Genomic DNA, 12,628 nt, shown 5'->3' on the forward strand with positions numbered 1-12,628 from the left:
CTCGAGAGTATTGACGGTTTTTAACTGTTTGAAACATTTAAGAAAACAACAACGGAAAACATTTCCAAGGTAGGTTTGAACAGATGACTGAGTTTGTTTTCATGTGAGATTAACACTAAATTTCTGTTGTAGTTCTTACACCAAAGGTGTGTACCGAACAACTATACCATTACAGCTTATACTGCTATATTAGGGACGACTAGCGCAGATAACCCTCGTGTAGCTTTGCGTGAAACTCAAAAACAAACAAACAAATCATTAGGCTACGATTCTTGAAGCAAAAATTCTTTATACACCACGACTTGAGAAGTAGTTCTTGGTATTTGCTCAGTTGCTTCAATATGGTTTAGAAATGGTCGCTTTCTGTATAAAACTCTACTTTCAGTTTAAAAACATATTTTTATTTAATATGTTTATTTTTCAGTCAAGAACTTAAAATGGGTTAACGTTACAGGACTAAAGTAGTCCGAATCAATTAAACGAAGAACTGAATTTTCCTTTTACGCCTTGCATAAAATTATACTAATTTTTCCATCTTTAACTTTTTTTGTGATTATAATTGATCTTAAAATACAAGCTCTAATATTTTATTAGAAAACAATATTTCCAAACGTTTGGAGATCGAACTAAAGCAAATGTAGCTGTAGGGAATAGAATGACATACATAAACATAGTGTTATGCCACTAATAATATCCCTTTCTATGCAATACCATTTGCAGGGATCGAACCAAAAATTTCAACGTTTTAATTCTCAAGTTTGCCGTTGAGCGAGCGGCGAAGTAAATAGTGATCAGTTGAAAAATAAATGATGCAATTTTTTGTGTCAAATAATTTTTGACACTTGCTAGGACTAATGTTAAATCTTTGTTTATTTTATAACCATATTTTCATAGTTTACCATATATTTTAACACCTAATTTCATTCACTTCCTTTATACCTATTTTTAACATTTTAATTTCCATATTTCAAACCTTTTCTATCGTCAAATATCATCCCGATATTTTATCCTCCAATAACGTATTTCTTTACGTTATTATCACATTTGCTTTCAAATCTTATTTCAACTTCCTGGCCTTCCTTTTCATCTACCTGTTTTTTTGTTACGAAAATAAATTTATGATTGGAGTTAAATAGTTGTTTTTAAGCTGCCCCAGAGAATATGATCATAAACGTTATTTTCGAAGTGATCATATCATTAAATTATTATGTTAATCCTACTCGTATTAAAGCAAATATATGTATTTGTGATGGTTATTTTTGACTTGCTTTTTCCGTATTATGGATTTAAATTTAAAGTAATTATTTATTTTGCAAATGTCACTGAAATCCACATTGTATCAATCAAAGTCTCCTCCAGAAGATCTTTCAAATGTCATATTTCTAATAATGACTTAAGATTCCTTATTTTTAGTTGACTTTACAGTAATTTTACGTTATATTACTTTCTTTCATGATTAAGGAAGATTACAGCTGTTATGATTAGAGTTTTGTTAAGTAACCCAAACCGAGATAATTCTGTTCACCCATTGATTTCATAAAGACACAAAATAAAGTTGTTGTTTTGTTTTTAAGGTGTAGGATCTGGAAACACTTTTAATATGTTATTCAAATCTCTCATTGTAAATAAACACCTGACCCCAGTAAGGTAGATTTATATAATAGTACTATCTGTTGTTTGTTGTATGTCCATGTAACTACGTCGCAGAGTGTAGATGGACATTCGCCAAAATGATATGATATGGAAGTACATACATGTTTTTAGTTTTGCTTTTTGCCGTTTCTATGGACGTTTTTCCATTTTCTACCTCTATTTTGCTCCCGGTATATGGATTTCCATCAAATCTGACATGAATATTTGTTGAGTCCATGCAGTTTTACCATTACATATAAGGGAAGCAGCTCTTCATGTTCTAAAATCAACTTTCATTAATCACGAATTTACGTAACTCCCGTCCATGTGACGGGTACTCCAACTAGTACAGCAAGAAAATCAGAAATAATACCAGTATAACAATATACACATTTATTTAGTGTGTTTTCTTACAACAAATTCAGATTAAGCTATCTGCTGTGTCCATCGAGATGAATCGAATCCATGATTCTAGAGTTGTAAATCCGAGGACTTGCCACTGTCTCACATTTGTTCAAAATATTTCACAGGTGGACACATTTGTTTAGAATCTTGCGTGTGAAGAGTAATTTTTTTAGCACCATTTTCCCGATGTGGCTGTATGAAAACACACACACACGCACGCATCATGTTAGTTTTATATTAATGTTAATATGAAGGTTTTAAAGGTTAGCCGATTTCAGTAAATTGTGCAATATTTTAGGAATAAGACGAGGTTAAAAAAATAACAAAAGTCTGTTGGAAGTCGTATAAACAGTACTTGGTAATTGCAGTTTGTTCCATAGTTTTTCAAGATATCTTTAATTTTAACAGACATGGACTAGGTGAACAGTTGAATAATCGAGTTTTCCTCTACATTCCTTCTTGTTGACTTTCAGTTTAATATTATTCTTCAGCGAGATTATCTCATCTTGATGCAAAACGGTTGGTCGTAGCTGAAGTGTCAGTCAGTGGTGTTTTACCTGATGTAATGTTGTTGGTATTTGCAGTGTATTTTTCTCTCGTGCAGTACTAATAACAACACATGTATTAGTTGTAACTGTGTCCTCATAGTGACATAAACTCTGGACTAACAGCTTCATCTAAGAGTGATAAACGTCCGTTAACGGTACGTACCTCTACATACAGTGTGGATGAACTCTCAGTAAAGGACATTAGATAAGAATAATACAAATTTTTCATGGTATTACTCTGACCAAAATTATTATAAAATTGTTATTTAATTTTATTTAAAATAATGTTTAAACCTTTTAGTAAATCTTGGGAAAATTCTGAAGTCACTTTGGGTATATTGTATGCTTTCCATTGTCAAACTCCCTTTGAAGAATACCTCATCTTTGTGTTCAAATAACTTAATATCAATAATTTACAAAGATTTGTTACTTTCATGACTTTAGTGATAATGTTCTCACAACACTAACAGTTCATTCCTGATAACTGATGGTCATGTTGTAACACATCATGGTGAAAAGGAACTTTGATGTGACACAGGAATTATTGCTATAGACAGTAAACATGTTTTCATTTTTTGTCAATTGATAATAATATTATAAGATCATACAAAACTTACTCGTATATCTAAAATGACAAATAGCTTTATTATACGTACTAAAGTAATTCCTCTACCTACCTTAGGCTGTAACTAACGTAATAGCTATCAACTAAGTAGCTTATGGTAGGATGAGCAGTGTCATATTTACCAAGAAGATATTTTACAATTTACTAAAACAGTTATATCACCATGAATTTGACTCACTGTTTTTCTATAATTGGAACATATTTCGATGAATATATCTCACAATGTATCTGTGTCGAATGCCTTAACTCACCTGGCCATGCCGAGCCTAGTTCACGATGAACCCATGAAAGAGAGTCATGCGACTATAAAGACAAATTATTGTTTTCTATATCATATTTATGATGTACTGTAATCTCGAAATTTATAGCAAAGGAAAAATAATTACAAGTGAACAAACAAAACAGATATTCATGCACAATCAATGTTAATATCTTTTACCAGGGCGTATAGTTTTTAAATCATTTGTGTTCAAACTGGTTGCTTAAATTTCAGAGGTCCGCCACACTGTCAACATATAAAGACAGCAACAGTGATATTATTCCATGCTTTGAAATCATACAATGTCATCAAATGTCCAAATTAACACATCAAACCACGAACCAGTTTTTTTAAAATTTGAAATCATACAATGTCATCAAATGTCCAAATTAACACATCAAACCACGAACCAGTTTTTAAAATTTGAAATCATACAATGTCCAAATTAACACATCAAACCACGAACCAGTTTTTAAAATTTGAAATCATACAATGTCCAAATTAACACATCAAACCACGAACCAGTTTTTAAAATTTGAAATCATACAATGTCCAAATTAACACATCAAACCACGAACCAGTTTTTAAAATATGAAATCATACAATGTCATCAAATGTCCAAATTAACACATCAAACCACGAACCAGTTTTTAAAATTTGAAATCATACAATGTCATCAAATGTCCAAATTAACACATCAAACCACGAACCAGTTTTTAAAATTTGAAATCATACAATGTCATCAAATGTCCAAATTAACACATCAAACCACGAACCAGTTTTTAAAATAATCTCTATTACTCCTTATCAATACTAGTGAAAACAATAGGTCATCTGATAGGTCATCTGATTGGTCATTCTAGGGCAACTCTGCTTGTTTTTACTCGGTGAAAAGTCATTTGCTTACAAATTTTATAGTTTTATATCAAACGCTATATCTTATTTAACTGCATTAGGAAACCACAGAATAACCTACGTTTCATATCTCATTGTGGTCCAAACTAACCACCACAGATTTCCACCAAAAAATACTACATCTCAATATTATTCATAATTCTTTATTAAGCTGAAAAGTTGAACATTTGTATATTTCGCCTTCTTGTGCATAATTTAATGTACTCAAACTGGTTCAAATATATAAGACAAATTTACTTGTGCTATCATACCTGTACAAATATCCATTGCCATAAACCAATTTAGTAGCTAGACAAGTTTTCAAGTCCAATGACGTCATGCCACTTGTATTGTCCAGGTGTGCCAAAACTGTACAATCTAAATAGTTAAACATATTCCAACCAGAAACGTAATACAAAAGTAAAAGTAATCAGTGACAAAAGTAACCAGAATTGTTATATTCTGCTACAGACATTTACCCAAAATATATTTCTTGTTGCTAACTGCAAAATAGGCCTAGCATGGCAAGGTAGTTAAGGCGCTTGACTTGTAATCTGAGAGTCACAGGTTTGAATCCTCGTCACACCAAACATGCTCGCCCTTTCAGCCGTGGGAGTGTTATAAGATGACAATCAATTCCGCTATTCGTTGGTATAAGAGTAGCCCAAGAGTTGGCGGTGGGTGGTGATGACTAGCTGCTTTCCTTCTAGTCTTACACTGCTAAATTAGGGAGGGCTAGCGCTAGCCCTCTTAGAGCTTCGCGTGAAATTCATAACTTTATGTAACAAACTTAGTCATCTCAACTTTGTATTTTGCGTATCTGATCCTAACAAATTATGCAATACCCAACTAGACAGATGGCGTATTTATCGCAAGATGCTTGTTTGTTATTAAACACAAAGCTACACAAAGGACTGTCTGTGATCTGTTCACCACGAGTATCGAAACCCGATTTCTAGAGGTACAAGTCCGGAGATATCACTGTGCCATTGGGGGGGGGTCTATCGCAAGATGACAGACCAGTGTCTTGTCATCAAATGTCGCTCATTAGCTTGAGAAGTAAAAGTTGGACCATCCTTTCAGGTATCAGTTTCTATAAACCAATTAACCTAACAGACAAAGTAGTTAATTACAAATATGGAAAATATGGAACAACATTTCTTTTCCGTTTTTTATTTTTTCAACCAACTGACCGTACGAAATGCTAGAGAAAGAAATAAAATCTTACCCATAACAATTAGGTCTTCTGGACATATTGGTCAGTTATTAAAGTAGGCTGAGAGCTCTTCCAATAACCTATCACTGCATCAGATAATAGTAACGCCTAAGGATGTTTTCATAGTACCACTAAACATATCTTGCACAAGTAGGAGTTACCACATTTTTTAAATGTATACATGCCCAATAAACTGTTCTTGAGCCTAACCTGGTTGGCACTGGATAGTTTGACTGCAAAGGCAAGACTGGCTGGCAGTTTCACAGCAGGCTAACCCCTAGAAAAACCATTCCTTAACCCATACCAGAATGAGCTATTTTGGCGTGCATCATGTTAAAAACAAAATTAGGAACACACTTTCTTTTCAGATTTAACTTGTTACCATTAACAACAAAGAATTTGTGCTAACTGGTCAAAGATATGTATTTTTCACACACTTTCTCTTACACAGCAAGATCATGTGAGGTACTGGCTGAAATAGTTTCTACTAAATCTGAACCTCACATATTTCTATTATTATTTACAATAATGCCACCTACCACGTGATCCTAAGTCCATGGGTAACAATATCAACCACAACAATGCCACGTGACATAAAGAATTCTTCCGAGTTCGTGGCCAGACACAACTCGGATCTTATAGGCCCAATACAAGCCATGTTATTTTAAACTTAATGAAGTAACTGAAGCTATTGCAGTTTTGGTTTGAATGATATCTGTTTAGTGATTATGTCTGACAACAGAATGGGGTTCATTTCCAACGCTAATGAACAGGGAAGTCTCTCATAGGATACCATGGTAACTGAATCATGATGAAAGGAGGTAAATGTTGCATAAATAGCCCACTGTTTTCCTACGATCTATTTGTGCTACTGTAAAAAAATATGACTATTTTACCACGTTAGTTTACTATACCCGACGATAAGTAAATTTAGAATAAAAATAGTTCACTGCTTTTCTGTGATAAAACCAAATTACCATAAAAAACAACCTATAATGTACCTAGTGCATAGTGATGTTACAATAAAGATTACTCACTGTGCACGTATCTCATCCTGTTTACCACGTTGTTAAATCATCATATATCAAGTGACAATCCTGTATTCAATAAAAACAGTGCTTATTGTACTAAAGTAACAGCTATAAAGTAATCTAGAAAATGAACACTATTCATAGTGCCAGTTCTGTCTTACTGGGCGAAAAAATTGATTCTTAGTTGATTGCAGAGGAAGGTTGAAATGAAACGTTTATAGTTTTTGTTAGATCTATATATTAGATTACATCAACTTATAAAATTACAAAAATGCGACAAACAGACCAAATTCAAGTAAGTTTGGCCATCGACCGTATAGAGAATTTCCATAGGAACATTAGAGAATCTAAGATGAACGATTCCTTTCAAATTCCGAAACACGCGAAACAGTCATCTAAGCGTTCTTAACTTACGACGCACCACGAGGGTAGCTTTACTTCGTGAGCAAAATTACCTTTAATACGAGATGAGGGGCAATTTGTCTATAACTAAGTATGACGCAAAGAGAAGTAAAACCTCCTCATCAAACCACTAAGCGTATCTCTTTAGTTATTATTACCACACATTGTTTTAAATTAAGATGGTCCAGAAATTCTAGTGAAACAAACAACACAGCTATAATACATCAACCTTTCCTTTTTGAATTACTAAGTAGCTTAGCTATTTATCACATCCGCACTTAAGCACGAATTAAGTAACTGGATGCAGACTTGTTCTCTCAGGGTAATATAGGCTTAGCTAAAAAATAACAATAAAAAAAGAACAACGACTATGTATCTCTATTTTATCATCAATCGCCCTAATATTATATTTCCATTAGAATAGTTTCTCTTGTGTTACCAGGCTAATTCTACGGCGGAACATTCATTTCAAATAACAAGTATTGCAATATTAAAAAAACAACAACAATTGGTACGCAAACGTAAAATAGATCGAACATAGTTCTCACTAACAATGCAACCTTCTGTATTTACTGACTACAAATTGTTGAATAATTAAAAATGTTTATTGTGAAACACATGATGAAGATACATCATGCTTTTCTGTTCAACCCCTTGAACACCTTCTTTTGACATCCAAAATGTCCAGATTTCCTGAAAAGAAACAAGAAGGATTATCTTTTAGTTTCCATATATGTTTTGTTTATCGTCCTGGTATCTGTCTGATACTATATACTTCTTTTAAAGCCAGATGACTTTTACATCTGAAAGGGCTCGGCATGGCCAGGTGGTTAAGACACTCATATCTTAATCTTAGGGTCACGGGTTTGAATCGCTGTCGCGACAAACATGCTTGCTCTTTCAGCCGTTGGGGTGTTATAATCGTACAATCAATCCCACCATTCTTTGGTAAAATAATAGACCAAGAGATGGCGGTGAGTGCCTTCCCTCTAGACTTACACTGCGAAATTGGAGACGGCCAGTGCGATAGCTCTAGTGTTGCTTTGCGCGAAATTCAGAAACAAACGAACAATACATCTGAAAGACGATTTTTTATTCATACACTGTTAGCCAAAATCTTAAGGCCAATGAACATAAAGAAAAAAATATGCATTTTGCGTTGTTAGACTCAACCACTTATTTGAGTAGAGCTTCGAAAGATGACAATAAGAAAAGGGAAAATAAAAATAAAAAACTTTTTCAGCATTTAATAGGAAAAATGTGAACACTGTGAAATTAGCCTAAATACTAGCTGGTCAAAAGTTTAAGACCATACTGAAACGAAGAGTTAATCGGTAAACACATAACGAAATTTAGTCATTTGTGTTCAAGCATTAGCGTTGTCAACATTTCCCACTGACATCTCGTGTGTTACATTGGGTAAAAACATGGTAAAGGCTAAAAAGTTGACAGAGTTTGAACGTGGCAGAATTGTCGAGCTGCAAAAGCAAAGTCTCTCTCAAAGTGTCATCGCTGGTGAGATTGGGCGTAGTAAACTTGCTGTTGCAAATTTTTTAAAAAGACCCTGAGGGATACGGAAAGAAAATTTCAAGTGGTCGGACCAACAAAATTTCGCCAACGTTGAGCAGGAGGATTCGATGTGTTGTCCGGCAAGACACAAGCCGATCGTCGAACCAGATTAAGGTCCTTACGGACGCAGAATGCAGCTCAAGAACAATAAGACGCCATCTACGAGAGAAAGGCTTTAAAAACCGTAAACGTCTTTAAAGGCCACGCCTCCTTCCACACCATGAAATAGCTCGGTTGAACTTTGCCGAGAAGCACCAAACATAAGACGTAGAAAAGTGGACGAAGGTTTTGTTATCTGAGGAGAAAAAATTAACCTGAATGGTCCAGATGGCTTCCAACGTTACTGGCACGATAAGGAGACCCCACGGGAGACATTTTCTACACGACACAGTGGAGGAGGTTCCCTCATGATCTGGGGTGTTTTCTCCTTCCATGGAACAATGGAGCTTCAGGTTATACAAGGGCGTCAAACAGCAGCTGGCTACATTAGCATGTTGGAGAGAACATTTTTATTGACTGAAGGCCCTTGCTTATGTGGAAATGACTGGATCTTTCAGCAGGACAATGCTGCATTTCACAATGCCCGCAGGACAAAGGGCTTTTTCATGGCGAGTAGTGTGATTCTTTTGGACCATCCAGCGTGTTCGCTCGAACTGAGCCCCATTGAAAATGCTTGGGGGTGGATGGCAAGGGAAGTCGATAGAAATGGACGTCAATTCTAAACAGTGCATGATCTTCGTGAATCCATCTTCACCACTTGGAATAACATTCCAGCCAGCCTTCTGCAAACGCTCATATCAACCATGCCAAAGCGAATGTTTGCAGTTATTCGTAATGACGGCCGTGCAACTCACTACTGAGACCTCTTGTTGGGCATTTCCTACTTTGTTTAGGACTCCTTTTTGGTATGGTCTTAATCTTTTGAGCAGCTAGTATTTAAGCTATCTTTAAAGTGTTGACATTTTCCTTATTAAATGCTAATTTTTTTATTTTCTCTTTTTTTATTTTCATCTTTCGAAGCTCTACTCAAATAAGTGGTTGAGTCTAACAACGCCAAATGCATAGTTTTTTAATTCTCTTTGGCCTTAAATTTGTAGCCAGCAGTGTATATCCTAATCATCAATAATCATTTTATGTTTAAGATGGCATCATTTGGATACTAAATGTATGGTCCCAAAAGCTCTTCAGCAACCTCATTGGATATTAATCAGTTTATTAACTATATCGACGAACCTGGCAGAATTTTCTGACAATTAATATTAAATTTTTATAGTTATAATAAAAGTGCTATTTTTGTGTTTTTACTCAGGACGCCACGAAGTGGTGCATCATAATACAATATCTAAAACAAGAAGGAGGAAACTTTCAGTTTGGTTTTGGTTGTTTTGAATTTTGAGCAAAGCTACATGAGGGCTATCTGCGCTAGCTGTCCCTAATTTAGCAGTATAAGACTAGAGGGAAGAAGGCAGCTAGTCATTACCATCCACTGCCAACTCTTGGGCTACTCTTTTACCAGCTCATAGTGGGATTGATCGTAACAATATAACGCCCCAACGGCTGAAAGGGCGAGTATGTTTGGTGTAACGTGATTCGAACCCGCGACCCTCGGATTATGAGTCGAGTGCCTTTACCGCCTGGCGATGCAGGGCCCTTTCTACTTGTGTAATAAGTTGCTCTTTTGTCTACAAAAATAATTCGAGAGTTGGAAATGTTTTGAAATTCAGATAATGTAGACATTGAAATATGTTTTAGATGCTGTTTCTGAACGATATTTTAACACGATAACAATTTTGTGAAACCTTAAATAAAATCAAACATAAGTGAACCATACATTAAAGACCTCCAAAATTATTTTAAGCATTATACATTTTAATGAGATTATTGAACAAATACTATATGTATATATACTTGTGTGCAAAAGCTCATTGTGCAAAAAATAGACGAGAGCATGTAAAAAGTTTGATATGATGATGTGGCTCGAATTTTTCTGTTTATGCAAAATATTTTTTATTTTTATATTTTTTGTTTCTTTCTTCTCGTTTTAATTGTTGTTAAACGCAAAAAAATTGGGGCAAAATACCAATTATAATTAAGTTGAGACAATAAATACACTAATAATATAAGATAATATAAAAAGTATGTTTGTTTTAATGTTTTGCACATAATGGTTTGTTTGTTTGTCGTTAATACTAATGATAAAAATTATTACAAAAAGTTTTAATAGTGTTAGAAACTAATTATAGGACGTTCAAACAATCTCGTTAGGGTTATGCACGTTCTATTGTAAAATAAGACAAGTTCTAAGCCATTAAATACCTATACTGATTCCAACAGGAATTAATATGCGACCCCCGCTGGTAGAGCGGAATGTCTTCGGATTTACAACGCTAAAATCGGGGGTTTGATTCCCCTCGGTGGACTCCGCAGATAGCCCGGTGTGAATTTGCTACAAGAAAAACAAAAAAACACAGGAATTAATATGGAGCCTTCAAACAAACTTAAGTAGAATGTATTGGTTTTATAGGAGTGATTTTATACATTAATTCTCTCGTTACCGATAGATGGCGAATAAATAGTGTGTGTGTTTTTTATAGCAAAGCCACATCGGGCTATCTGCTAAGCCCACCGAGGGGAATCGAACCACTGATTTTAGCGTTGTAAATCCGGAGACATACTGCTGTACTAGCAGGGGGCGCGAGTAAATAGAAGTTTTACAAAAGTAAAATTCCAAGACCTTTTACTTCACATTTTGACACTTATCTTCCTGAAATTAAGAATATTATGACTCAAGGTAATTAGAAAACAACTGAAAAAATTACGAGTTAAGATAATCACACGTTTTCTGTTTGTAAGTTTATTTATTACAGTAAATACGATAAGAACGTAAGAGATTCATCCTCTTTGTTTTATGAAAATTTCTCTGTGAGGCAAAACATACTAGATTAAGAGATACTTGTATGAAATATGAAAATATCTATACCAACTATAGAAGAAATCAGGTCCATCAAAACGGTCCGCGAGAAGAAAGAAACATTCTACTTTCGTGAAGTGATAGAATATACAAGTTTCTTTCACTATAATTGTTAAATATTAACCTACTTTTTTATAACTAACTTAAAGAGAGATGATACGGTATCACTAAGCAGTCTCCAGGTAGGATCCATGGATGATCTGGGAAGTAATTAATTTTAACACTGACAATCGGTATATTTTGGACTGTGGGGACTTTGTAAGAGATTCACTTTTGCATTTCCTTAAGAATGTGATGCATTTTTGTAAACATATTTCTAAAAATCGTGCACATAGTTAAACATAAGTGTTTTGTTATACTTTTTTTTTTTTTTTTGCTGGGTAGTCCTATAGAAAGATATGGGGTTCTAAGTTGCTACTCATATATATATATATATATACTAAGGAAGACACAAACATTACGTATAAAAGGATTTTTTTTTTGTTAATTGGAAAGCTACACAATGGAATATCTGCGCTGTGTTCACCCACGGTTAATGTCACCCACCATTAATTCTTGGGATACTTTTATACAAACGAATTGTGTGAATGACCGTCACATTATAACGCCTCCATGGCTGAAAAAGGGAACATGTTCGGTGAAGGAGATTCAAACCAGCAATTCTCAGATTACAAGCCGAGTACCTTAATCATTAGGTCATGCCAGGTATAGGAAAGAGTTTATTATACTAATAACAGTTATTCATTTGATTTAAGACTTATTTAAATTAGAACAACAGATATCACTAGGTGGCAATGGAATGGTGTACAAACTAGATATGTTAATGATAACAACAGCTTGGCTCCTTAAGAATGTCTCTTAAAGAAACAGTGAGTATGTCTAGGTGCTTTGACATCACATATAAAATTACCAGCTGACGTACCTGTTCAATGCACGGGTGAGAAATAGCGACCCTGGGAGTGACATAGACTGTCAGATCCGGCCGACGATCCTCCATATGTCACGCTGCGGGGAGCCCTAAAAGTACGTGGCAGGTTTGGTAATAATCGGTCTAACGTTCGCCAGTCATAAGTGGA

General features: G+C 34.7%; 1 long non-coding RNA gene across 1 annotated transcript; it reads right to left on the reverse strand.

The window, feature by feature from the left end:
• Positions 1-7,238: 7,238 nt before the first annotated feature.
• Positions 7,239-12,569, reverse strand: LOC143250662 (uncharacterized). Its single transcript, XR_013028290.1, has 3 exons — positions 12,475-12,569; positions 10,898-11,027; positions 7,239-7,705 (listed from the first exon to the last, which is right to left on the reverse strand). It is a non-coding gene; the product is annotated as an uncharacterized LOC143250662 (long non-coding RNA).
• Positions 12,570-12,628: the final 59 nt, after the last annotated feature.

The sequence above is a fragment of the Tachypleus tridentatus genome, chromosome 5 (assembly GCF_004210375.1).
Source record: "Tachypleus tridentatus isolate NWPU-2018 chromosome 5, ASM421037v1, whole genome shotgun sequence".
NCBI lineage: Eukaryota > Metazoa > Arthropoda > Merostomata > Xiphosura > Limulidae > Tachypleus > Tachypleus tridentatus.